This window comes from Vulpes vulpes, chromosome 12, assembly GCF_048418805.1.
Source record: "Vulpes vulpes isolate BD-2025 chromosome 12, VulVul3, whole genome shotgun sequence".
NCBI lineage: Eukaryota > Metazoa > Chordata > Mammalia > Carnivora > Canidae > Vulpes > Vulpes vulpes.
Window position 1 is genome coordinate 79,213,410 of NC_132791.1, and position 11,498 is coordinate 79,224,907.

The window sequence follows — 11,498 nt, forward strand, 5'->3', positions numbered from 1 at the left end:
CAGAACTAAAAGTGTAGATATTATCCTTGGCCTCCACTAAACAATGATGGACTTGGGACAAGATGACTCCAGTAAACACACTAATTTGCAAGATGAGAAATGAGAAGTATGTAACAGTTAGTGGTCTTAGCAAAACTAAAATGCTACCTGGCAGCTATCACAAAGGCCCTCTAGTTTGGGGCTGAGAAGTTCCTTTCATTTGACTAGGCTAACACTCTCTAGAAGAATGGTTTTGTTTATTGTTCTCTGGAGCCTTTAACTCTACCTTCTAGTTGGTTTTGTTTATTGTTCTCTGGAGTTGGAGTGTATGCCCCTTTCAGGGACTGCATCACTCTGGCCACCTGCTTGTGGGACCGAACTTTGGAGGGCTGGAGTTATTTGCAGTTTAAATAATCAAAAGCTTCTGGGGATCCCTGAGTGGCTCAGTGGTTTAGCACCTGCCTTCAGCCCAGGGCGTGATCCTGGGGTCCCAGGATCGAGTTCCACGTCGGGCTCCCTGCATGGAGCCTGCTTCTCCCTCTGCCTGTGTCTCTGCCTCTCTCTCTCTCTCTCTCTCTCTCTGTGTGTCTCTCATAAATAAATAAATGAAATCTTAAAAAAACAAACAAACAAAAACAAGCTTTTTAAATTAGACAAATGGTTTCTCTGGCAATGCAATTTCCTTAAAAACATAGTGGGCTTTGATCTCTCTTTGTAGCCAGTTACATATGTTAATCCACACACTCAAAATTCTTTCAAATACATAGTTTTTGTTGCCTTTCGCTCCTGTCTCTCTCTCAACTAAATGGCAGCTGTCTTGAGGCTATCTAAAATAATGTGTGGGAAGATCATACTGTTAATCTGGTGTTACCATTAGATTGAATCACTCCATTCTACTAAAAAGTCTCAATGAGATCTTTTCATTCAAAGCGTTTTAAAAATACCTCTTATTGGTTGAGGCCTAGAATTAGATTTTTCAGTCATGCAAGGATTTAAATTTCTGGACTATTTCTTCTTTCAAAGAACTCATTTCACAGGGCTTATCTTTTTCATGAAATATTTGCCATACAAAATCAATACTAACCAGTGTACACTTATAATTTTCTTTTGTTCATCCTTTTTGCTCTCAGGCAATATGTTCAGTAGGCACATAGTATGCCTTCAAAGGTATGGTAAGCATACCTTTTTTTTTTTTTTTGCAATGATTCAAATGTGTTTATTGAGCAGAAGAAGCTAATCTTAAATAGTTACATACTATATGATTCTATTTATATGATACTCTGGATAAGGCAAAACTAAAAGGGAAAGAGAACAGACCAGTGATTGCTAAGTGATAGAAGTAGACAGAGGGTCTGATTGCAGAGGGGGAGCATGAGGGAATTCTTGGGATATTAGAATTGTTCTATATACTGTTAATGGTTGTTACAAGAATTCATGCATGTCTTAAAACTCATAGTTCTGAGGCTTCTGGGTGGCCTGGTTGGCTAAGCATCTGGCTTCGGTTCAGGTCACAATCTCAGGGTCCTGGGATTGAGCCCTGAGCTGGCCTCCCTTCTCAGTCGGGAGTCTGCTTCTCCCTCTCCTTTTGCCTCTCCCCTCCACTCATTCTCTATTGTGCTTGCTCTCCCTAAAAACAAAAACAAAAATCATAGTACTATGCATGCACATATATTTTTACTGTATATAAATTTAAAAGTAATTTTTTAAAATTGAAGTATAATCAACAGTTTTATATTAGTTACAGGTATATAGTATAATGATTCAACAATTCTATACATTACTCAGTACTCATCACAATAGATGTACTCTCAATTCCCTTCACCTATTTCACATATGCTGGTAACCAGGAGTTTGTTTTCTGTATTTAAGAGTCTGTTTTTTTGTTTGTCTCTTTTTTTTCTTAAATTTGCATATGAGTGAAATCATATGCCATTTGTCTTTTTCTATCTGACTTCTTGCACTTAGCATTATATTCTCTAACTCCATCCATGTTGTTTCAAATGGCAATATTTCATTCTTCTTTATGGCTGAGTAATAGTCCATTATATATTATATATTGTATATATTTTATTATATATTATATTATATATATATCCCACATCTTCTTTATCCATTCTTCTATTGATGAACACTTGCGTTGCTTCCATATTTGGCTATTGTAAATAAAGTGGCAATAGACATAAGGGTGCATATTTTTTTCATATTACTGTTTTTGCTTTCTTTGGGTAAATAGCAGTAGTAGAATTACTGAATCATAGGGTCCTCCTGTTTTTAAGTTTTTGAAGAAACTCCATAGTGTTTTACACAGTGGTTGCACCAGTTTGCATTCCCACCAACAGTACACAAGGATTCCTTTTTTTCCACATCTTTGCTGACACTCGTTATTTCCTGTGTTGTTGATTTTAGCCATTCTGACAGATGTGAGGTGATATCTCATTATGGTTTTGCTTTGCATTTCCCTCTGATTAGTGAAGTTGAACATCTTCTCATGTATCTGTTGGCCATTTGTACATCTTCTTTGGAAAAATATCTATTTAGGTCTTCTGCCCATGTTTTCATTGGTTATTTTATTCTTTTGGTGTTGAGTTGTGTAAGTTCCTTATGTATTTTGGATATTAACCCCTTATCATATATATCATTTCCAAATGTCTTCTCTCATTCAGTAGGTTTGGTAAGCAACATTTTTTTTTTTTTTACCAACTCTTTGGTCACTTCATAACATAAATAATCACTTTTATATCTGTTTTCAGTATCAGTTGTATTGTTTGCCTGTTACGTGACTAACAAGCCAACATCATATATTTTAGGTTTTTCTCACAGCATCATTCCACTTCTGGATATAGATCTGTATTCATTTGAGTAGATTGTATGGTCTAAATAGCATAATATTTTTTACACATATAGAATCTAGTTTATATGTTCATAATGGACTGGTTAGCCTGGGTGATTCTCCAAGTGATGAGCTGGAAATTCAAGCTTCTTCATCATGTGATTCTGTTTCCTATAACAAGTGGCATGCATATTCAGTGTTGAAAAGGAAGAGAGAATATGAAGGACTGCAGAGGATAGTTTAAGGCCTAGGACTGGAAAATGCAAACATTTCACCCATATCCTACTGTGCAGAACAAGTATCATTTTTTAAAGCAATGCAAGTGAGAAGAGTTTCAAGGGGATTATGGGGATGGCTTTTATAGGTTTTTCCTGGAGTTTGGGCTTGAGGCAACAGAACAAAGAAGAAAGAGAGGTGAGCATCTACTCATAGTGGAGTAGGGTTTTGGATGTTTTCTTGTGGATTTGAAGCACTTGTAAATGGGAACTGCTTGGGATCATTTTAAGTAGGATCCTTCCCGGGAGGACTACATGGAGAGCAGAAAGCCAGCCCAACACAAAGAGTCTGGGTTGACCACACAAAACTGGTGGCTAAGACTGTCAATTTTAGGCAACCACTGGAGGGGAAAAATTGCCAAAGCAGCCAAGGGAGCATTTTTCAGGAAAGTCTAGCAAGGAGGAACTCTAGGGGGAAAAAAAGTGCCACCAAAGGAAAAGCCAGTGATCGTCCATCTGACATGTCCAGAGGGAACAAACAACAGATTGCAATTGTGCTCACCACTTTGTAAACTGCAAAATGCTTTAGACGTGTAAGCTATTTTATGATGCTAATTTTTGGATGTGTTTGAACATGTAGCAGTGCTGCTATGAATCCTTCTCACTTGGGATCTTATATATCTTTTTCTTTGACTTGGAATAACCTAGATAGGTCGTGTATGGCACATGTGTAGCAAAGCATATTTAGTATTGTAGACAAGTTCAGAAACAATTTACCATCTGCCAACACTTTTTAAACAAAAGGCATTCTACTCAATAGCACTCCTACCTTTGCCAATGTGTTCTGCATAACTAGACTACGAAAGTCATTGGCTTACATCCATGTATACTTGTAAGCTTGTCTATTACCAAAACTTCATATGACAACAACCTAGTAAATAAATAAGAGAACGGTGTCATGGAGAATTAGAATGAGAAGACAGGATAAGTAGAGATACTGCAATATAGAAGTAGAGGAAAAAAGAAATTTTAGAAAGAAAGAAGGTGGAAATAGAAGCAACACAAAAATAAACCATTTCATCACAAAATTTGATCTCTTGTGAACACATTAGCTAGAAGCATAATCAACTAAATATTGGATGAACAGTGGTTTTTCTTTGAATTTTGAAGTGTTTTTTGAGGGGAATTATTTGAGAATTCCAAGATTTTTAACTGGTATGGCTCCTACAGGTTATCTTTAAAACTCATATGATTCCTTTGTTAAGAGTGAAAGTGCTCAGGACCTGTCAGGTGTCATATACCCTTGAATTTAAGAGGAAAACAACTCTAATAAAATATCCCAACATTGTGGAGAAAACTAGACATGATTTTAGTCCATGATTCTTGGAGAAGCCTAAATTCAAAATCCAGAAAATTTCTTCTCTTCTCCCATCCTGTCTCTTCTTCCTTCAGGCAACAGTTTGATATTTGCTTACCTTAAACTAAATACCAATTAAAATAAAGGCGGTATTTACCACAACTGTACTTATATTGATTGTGTAATGGGCTGAAACTTTGGGGACGTTAGGATTGGGTGATGCATTTTGATTATGAATCTTGGAGACCAGAGAGTAAACTGTGGTTGACCGAATCACGCCCCTGATGTCTAAGTCCTAATCCCTGGAAACTGTGCATAGGTCACATTACACAGCCTGATGATCTCATGCTAGAGGTTGGGCAATAGGATTTTGCAACAAGAGAAATCTCATTCACTTTCTTAGCAGTGAATTTCATTTTCAGTTTTCAAATCCTTTATTTCCCTAATTCCTGTTCATAATTACAATCTCTTGAAGCTTTTGGTCAGCCCTAGATGCTGCCCTCTGAAACAGAAAGCTCTGGGGCTCTGGACTATATTCTAAATCCTTTAACTTGAAATGTGACTCCTGTGTCAGTAACATGAGCATCATGTTGCTGCTGGTGTAAAATGAAGAATCTCAGGTCTTAACACAAAGACATCAGATTTGTGTGCATGTTAAAGTTTGAGAAGCAGTGCTTTAGGCAATATTTCCTGGGTCACAGAAATCTTGGGAGATTGTCTTCAGCTCACTGACTGATACTGTTGATGCTATGTGTCATAGCTGTGGTGGTTGTGATAGTGGTGATGATGGTTGTACTGGTGGTGTCTGTGTTAGTGGTGGTGGTTGTGATGATGGTTGTGATGATGTGGAGAGTTTTGAAGTAGTTATGTAGAACAAATGTCTATAGGGAGAAATAACTTTCTCTACTATGGCAGACATCCACTGGCCTTGCCTACCTTTCTAAATCTAGCACACAGTCCTTGGTCTACCCAAATATTTATTGAATGGAAAGAAGTTAACAAAAGGACAATCAGCCAAAATTTCTGGCAACCATATTTGTCCTGTACTTCTTTTCCAAGAAGAAATGAAAAATCTATTTCTATAATTTCCACATAAACCCATCCAACCAACTATCTATCCATCTATCCATTTACACATTCATCTACCTATGGACTTCATTAATTCGTGTATTCAGCAAACATTTATTGAGAATTTCCTAATGTTTTAGATTCTGGGGAATTAATAATAAGAAGGACACAGTCCTGCCTTAGGTCTTGTTACAGGGACCTGTAGACAATTATAATGAAGTGTAAATATTCAGTGACAGATATGTAAGGAGTATTATAGTGTCATTGAGGAGAAGGTAATAAAAACTGGGTTTTAAGGGCTGGAAGTGAAGGATCTGAAGGGTAAGTAGACTTTTATTAGGCACCGTAGGGGAGACAATGGCATTTTAGGGGGGTAGGAAATCCTGAGTTTTTTTTTTTCAAGTGTTCAGATAAGTTTTGATGTTCTGAGCCTCATGATGTCTGATTGTCATGTTTGGGGTATGAAGTGTGAGATATGACACATGGCGTCAGGCCAAGAGGAAGCAACTATACTTTTGCTCTGTGTCCCTAAGTTCCATTAATTTTCTAAAAACTAAGAAATATTTACTACCCTTCTATTCTCTCCAAAAAAACCCAGAAATGTGCCAATGTATTGATAACAAGTGAAGTCTCCTTCATCAACGTGGCTTTCATATGTGTTCTAAGAAATTCTTGCCAGGAAGAAAAGGATAAAACTAATAAATACATTTACTGTGTGCTTTGGGAAATTCCTGAAAACCAATTTGTCTTAGCAAATATTTTACTCATCTGGGTAAATAGTCCATGCACAGGATACTAGATTGCTCGCCTGAGCAAATAACTCACTGAACAAACAACTGTTTACATAGAAAGGCTCATTTCAAGAACCTCACCTCACTGTGTTCACCAATCATGAACTATTGCATCATGAATTTAGCCCAATCCCAGTCAGAGTACAACATTGAAAGATCTTCTTCCTTAAACCATGTGAATGCAGATCCCCACATCCTAGAAATAGCTGCTCCTGACTGGAGCTTTCTGAGACTGTACTGAGTAAAGGTGTGCTCGTGTACTATAACAGGTTTAATCAACTTAGCTTTGCTTGGTAAATATGTGACTTGGTGAAGCTTAGGGAGCGGTTTTGGGACATCTGGCACTTAAAATGTCTGAGAATAGAGGATCATAAAGAAAATTCTAAGCTTATCCTATAGGTACATGCAGTTATAGGTTGGAACAGAGTTGGGAGTGGGCAAATCATATCTGGATAAATTAGGTTAAGCCTCTTTTAATGAGGACAATATAAATATAGATGCTAATTATTTTTCTTGGAAATAAAAGATGTCTCAGATATTTATGACAGAATGCCTAACAGCAAATAACTGAAAGTCCACAGGGTTTCTCAAAAAAAAAATGGTGTAGCTACCATTACTCTTTATTTTTCACTTTTATTTGCAAACCAGATGAGTAAATTATTTTTCCAGCTTACCTATATTGCTTGTGGTTTATACAATGTAATAAATGTTTATTGTGAGTATTGCCAAAAAGAACCTAAGGAGTTAAGAAGGGTTCATCAAAAAGTGTCAAGATTTTCATTCAAAATATATATATATGCAACTTGAGGTTAGGTTCTTAATATCATTAAGCTTTGAAAGAGCCATTTCCATTTCTGGCCTCACTGAGAAACATGAAATACAATCGCTTTTGGTGTTGCTAAACATATCTTATTCGTTTCCTTTATTTGAACTGGCAGTATCAACAAGTTGCACTGAATTGGTTGCTGCACAAAACAATTCATTCATTACAAAAGGAGGCAGCATGGAGGAACTAGTGGAGGGACACATCACATATTTTTTTCTAGTCTAGTGATATAAGGACTTCTGTTTTCTCCTACATGGACAAAATTCTAACCTTTTTTAAAATAACACGAAAACAGAGATGTTTTTTGATATGTCCTCATGTTATTGGCCTACATATTTGTGAACTGAAGGATGGTTTTCATTAATGTGAACTAACAGTACAATCACTAAGAATGTTATGTTTTCAGACTGTGAACTTAATTCTGGCCCTCATCATTTCTTACTCACATCCTTGCCGTTGGCTCTTATGGCTCTCACTGTTGTACTTTGCTGCATGCCCCCAGTCAGATAATTCATCTTTTACACTATCTTGAGTGATTTTTGTTTTCTAAAATGCATCTGTTGTGATATCCTCCCTGTTAAGTATCTTTTATTGGCTCCATATATTTTCAGGAAAAAGTTCAAGCCCTTAAGCAATAACTGTACAATCTAATTGGTGTATACACTTCTGATCAGTATGTTTAAGACATAAGTCAAAATTCCTGAAATTACCTTCCATGACTTGCCCTCAGACTAAGCTAGATAGTCGCAGGCATTCCTCCAGCACTCTGTACTCTCTCATGCCATTGCATCACATGGCATCACCAATCTTTGGCTACTTCCCTATCTTCCTCAGTAGAATATGAATCTCCAAATTCAGGGACCGTGTCTGCATCCTATGACCTTGCTCATCACCATGCTCACTGTAGGTGTTCAGTAATAGTCTATTGGGTAAATTAAAGGAGAACATTTATGCAGAATATTATGGCTGAATTTTGTCCTTCCTCCCTCAAACTCATGTGGAAGTCCTAACCCCAGTACCTCACAATATGACGTATTTAGAGATAGAAGATAGTCTTTAAATTAAAATGAGGTCATTAAGGCTGGACCCTAATCCAACATGACTGATACCTATATAAGAGGAGGATGTTTGGACACACACACAGAGTGAAACCATGTGAAGGCAGGAAGAAGACATCATCTACAAACGAAGGAGAGAAGCCTCAGAAGAAATCAACCTGCTTTCACACTTCCAGCCTTCAGAACTGTGAGAAAGCAAATTTCTGTTGTTTAAGCCACCCAATCCGGATATCTTTGTTATAGCAGTCCTAGCAAAACAATACATAGTGTCATAGCATTTAATTGTGAATATAGGTGAGAAATTATCTATATGGAACAAGCCAATAGAACATTTAGGCTTAAAAAGACAATTTGCACATATCAGAAATGTGTCAATTCAGTTTATATTGTTCAGTTTAATAGCCCTTATTGAGAATTATGTATTGAGAAGAGAAGACAGTCTGCTAGAGTTTATATCAGAAGGATTTGAGTTTTTTTGTGTGACTTACTAGCCATGTGGTGTCAGACATATTATTGATCCTATTTTGGAGCCTATGAATGCAAAAGTATCCAAAGTGATAAAGTATCCATTTTTCATCAAAACACTAATGTTTAAGTAAAATATTTAAAATATTTGGTAAGATGTTATTTCATGATCAGACACTACTTTTACACACAATTTATTCTGCTAAGTGTAAAGATATGTTAGCTATTATCTCTTTCCTGAGGGGTAAAAGGATTTTAATATTTGTGATAAATATTCCCAAATTGCATCACAGAAATTTTATTCCAAGTTATACTATTACTCGTAGCAGATGAGAGTACATGTTGCTCCAAACTAGGTCATATGTCTATTGTGATTTCTATTTATATATATTAAACTTTGCCAATTTTATACATAAAAATACTATCCTTCATGTTAATTCACATTTACTTGATTACCAGTGGGAATGAATTTTTTCTTATTATCTCTGTCTTTTGCAATGCTTTGCTCTTATTATTGCCTGTTTTTAATTTTATGAAAGATATATGTAACATACATATGTAGATATGTGTATGAAAGGACATTGGTACATGTTGCATGTATCATTCTGATTTATAATTTACCTTTTAATTCTGTTCATGGCTATTTAGGTAAACATTTCCATTTTTATGTAGATAAGTCTATCAATCCTTTTCTTTAGTTATATCTATACATCACGAAGGATTTCTACAATTTTTCTTTTAGGAGTTTTTTTTCACTTTAACAATCCATGTGGAATTTATTCAGTATAAGAAGTGAGGTGGAAATATAACTGTATGTAGTTTCAAATGTGTGGCCATTAGTCCCAATATCATTTATTGCGTAGCCATTTCTCTTTGATTAAAAGTGCTATTTTCACCCCCGTTTCTTTTCTGAGTTCAGTTAGCTCTCACTTCATTTCTTTTAGTTTATTGTCAATTTTTAAATTTATTTTTTTAAAAGATTTTATTTATTTATTCATGAGAGACACAGAGAGAAAAAGAGAGGCAGAGACACAGGCAGAGGGAGAAGCAGGCTCCATGCAGGGAGCCCGACATGGGAGTCGATCCTGGGTCTTCAGGATCACGCCCTGGGCTGAAGGCGGCGCTAAACCTCTGAGCCACCCAGACTGCCCTATTGTCTATTTTTATTCTTAGTTTTAGTATCTCTGATTTAACATGTTTTTCTTTAATCCTCGAATACTTGTTTGGCATATATAATTAAATTGGGGTGTCATATTTCAGTTATTTTCATGGCTGGTTCTTTGGAGGGAGGAATTTTATCAAGTGCAATGTTTTGGTACTAAAGGGGCCAAGGGCAGACCACCACTTGGCATGAAAATTATTTTGATTGAAAAAGCCAGCCAAACCCAAGAGATTCAGGAAAAGCCCTTTACCTCCCACAACTGCCTAAAAAGAATGTAGATAGAGGTCATTCTCCAGGAAGAGAGCTGTCACCATGGATAAGTACATTATGGTATGAAGTAGGTATGGTGGATAGGGAGGAACCTAGCAAGGCCTGTTAATCAAAGTCCTCTATGCCCTGTTGTTTCTGAGTGGCCCAGCAAACATTTGTGTACCAAACATTTACTAGTTTTCATTTTTCTCGAGGATTGCATGCTTTCTCTTCGAACTCCCAGACCCCTACTCCCTTCTCCTTGGTTGAGGATGACATCTGTACCTCATTTTGCCTGGCTGTTTTTGGAAATTTCCATGTCTGTATTGATTCCCTGTACGTATGACATTAAATTTTATTTCCTTCTGTCTCATGTCATGTCAATTTGATTCTTAGTCCAGCTAGAAGGCTCTTGAAGAGCAGAGTAAATCCCTTCTCCCCAACACTTCTGAGTTCTGTGTTTTGCTCTCCTAGGAGCACTGTGTGGTGAATGGTGCTGACTTACATCTCTGCAGTCTGTGGATGGACCAGGGAGTTCAAAATTGTCCTCTCCTCTCAGTTAACCAAGCTCTCTGTTTTCAGTGGCTTGTTCTTTTTGGAAGGAGGTGGAATATCATTGATCCTATTTTATGTTTTCTTTCCTTCTCTTCTCTTTTCTTTCTGTCACTTCATTTCCTTCTCTTGCTTTTTCCCCCCTTTCACCACCCTTATTCCTAAAGACACTTTTCCTTTTTGATCCTTTGGGTCCCACAAACAATCCTCTGAAATGCTGCCCCCTTGAGTCCTGTATATGTTTAAGTCTGTTGCTTAAAGTCAGTGCCCTGATCTGCTAGGACTTTTTTGCAGTGTTTTCATACTTAGGATCTGAGTGTGATTTCAGGTTCATCTTACGTCCTTTATTCCCCTCATCATGGTTCACAATCTGTCCAGGCTTCTCTTAGCTATATGCAAGGGTTGTTTGGGGTCTCAGAATAGAAATATCTTAAAAACTCCTGTTTACTTTTCTACTCAAAGATATTTGAGTTTGTGATGTAAAAAAGATAACCACAGGCCCAAAATGGAACCACTTAGGCCAGGTCGCCAAACTGGGGCATAATACCTAAGCTAACAGGCAGTTTCAACCTTTCCTGGAAATCTAGTCTTCACCAGTCAGGCAGGAATTTTCTGGTCTGTGCACATGGGCCCTCTCAGTCACCCAAAGGAAGATGAGGTAATATGCATGGTTAAGACCCCTCTTCTACCCCCTAAGGGAAGGTGACATTGCTGGAAACAATAACTTCTTTTCTTTTGCCAATAACCTTTTGCCCCACACTTTTTCCAATAGAAACCTTCCATTTTGTACATCTCAAGGGAATCTCTCTACTTGTTGGATATGTGCTGCCAATCCACACGTTGCTTAAGAAAAGCCAATTAGATCCTCACATTTATTCAGTTGAATTTTTGTTTTTCAGAGTGATGTTCTCTATTTTTTAGTCATGCCAAAGATCTGGGCTCCTTC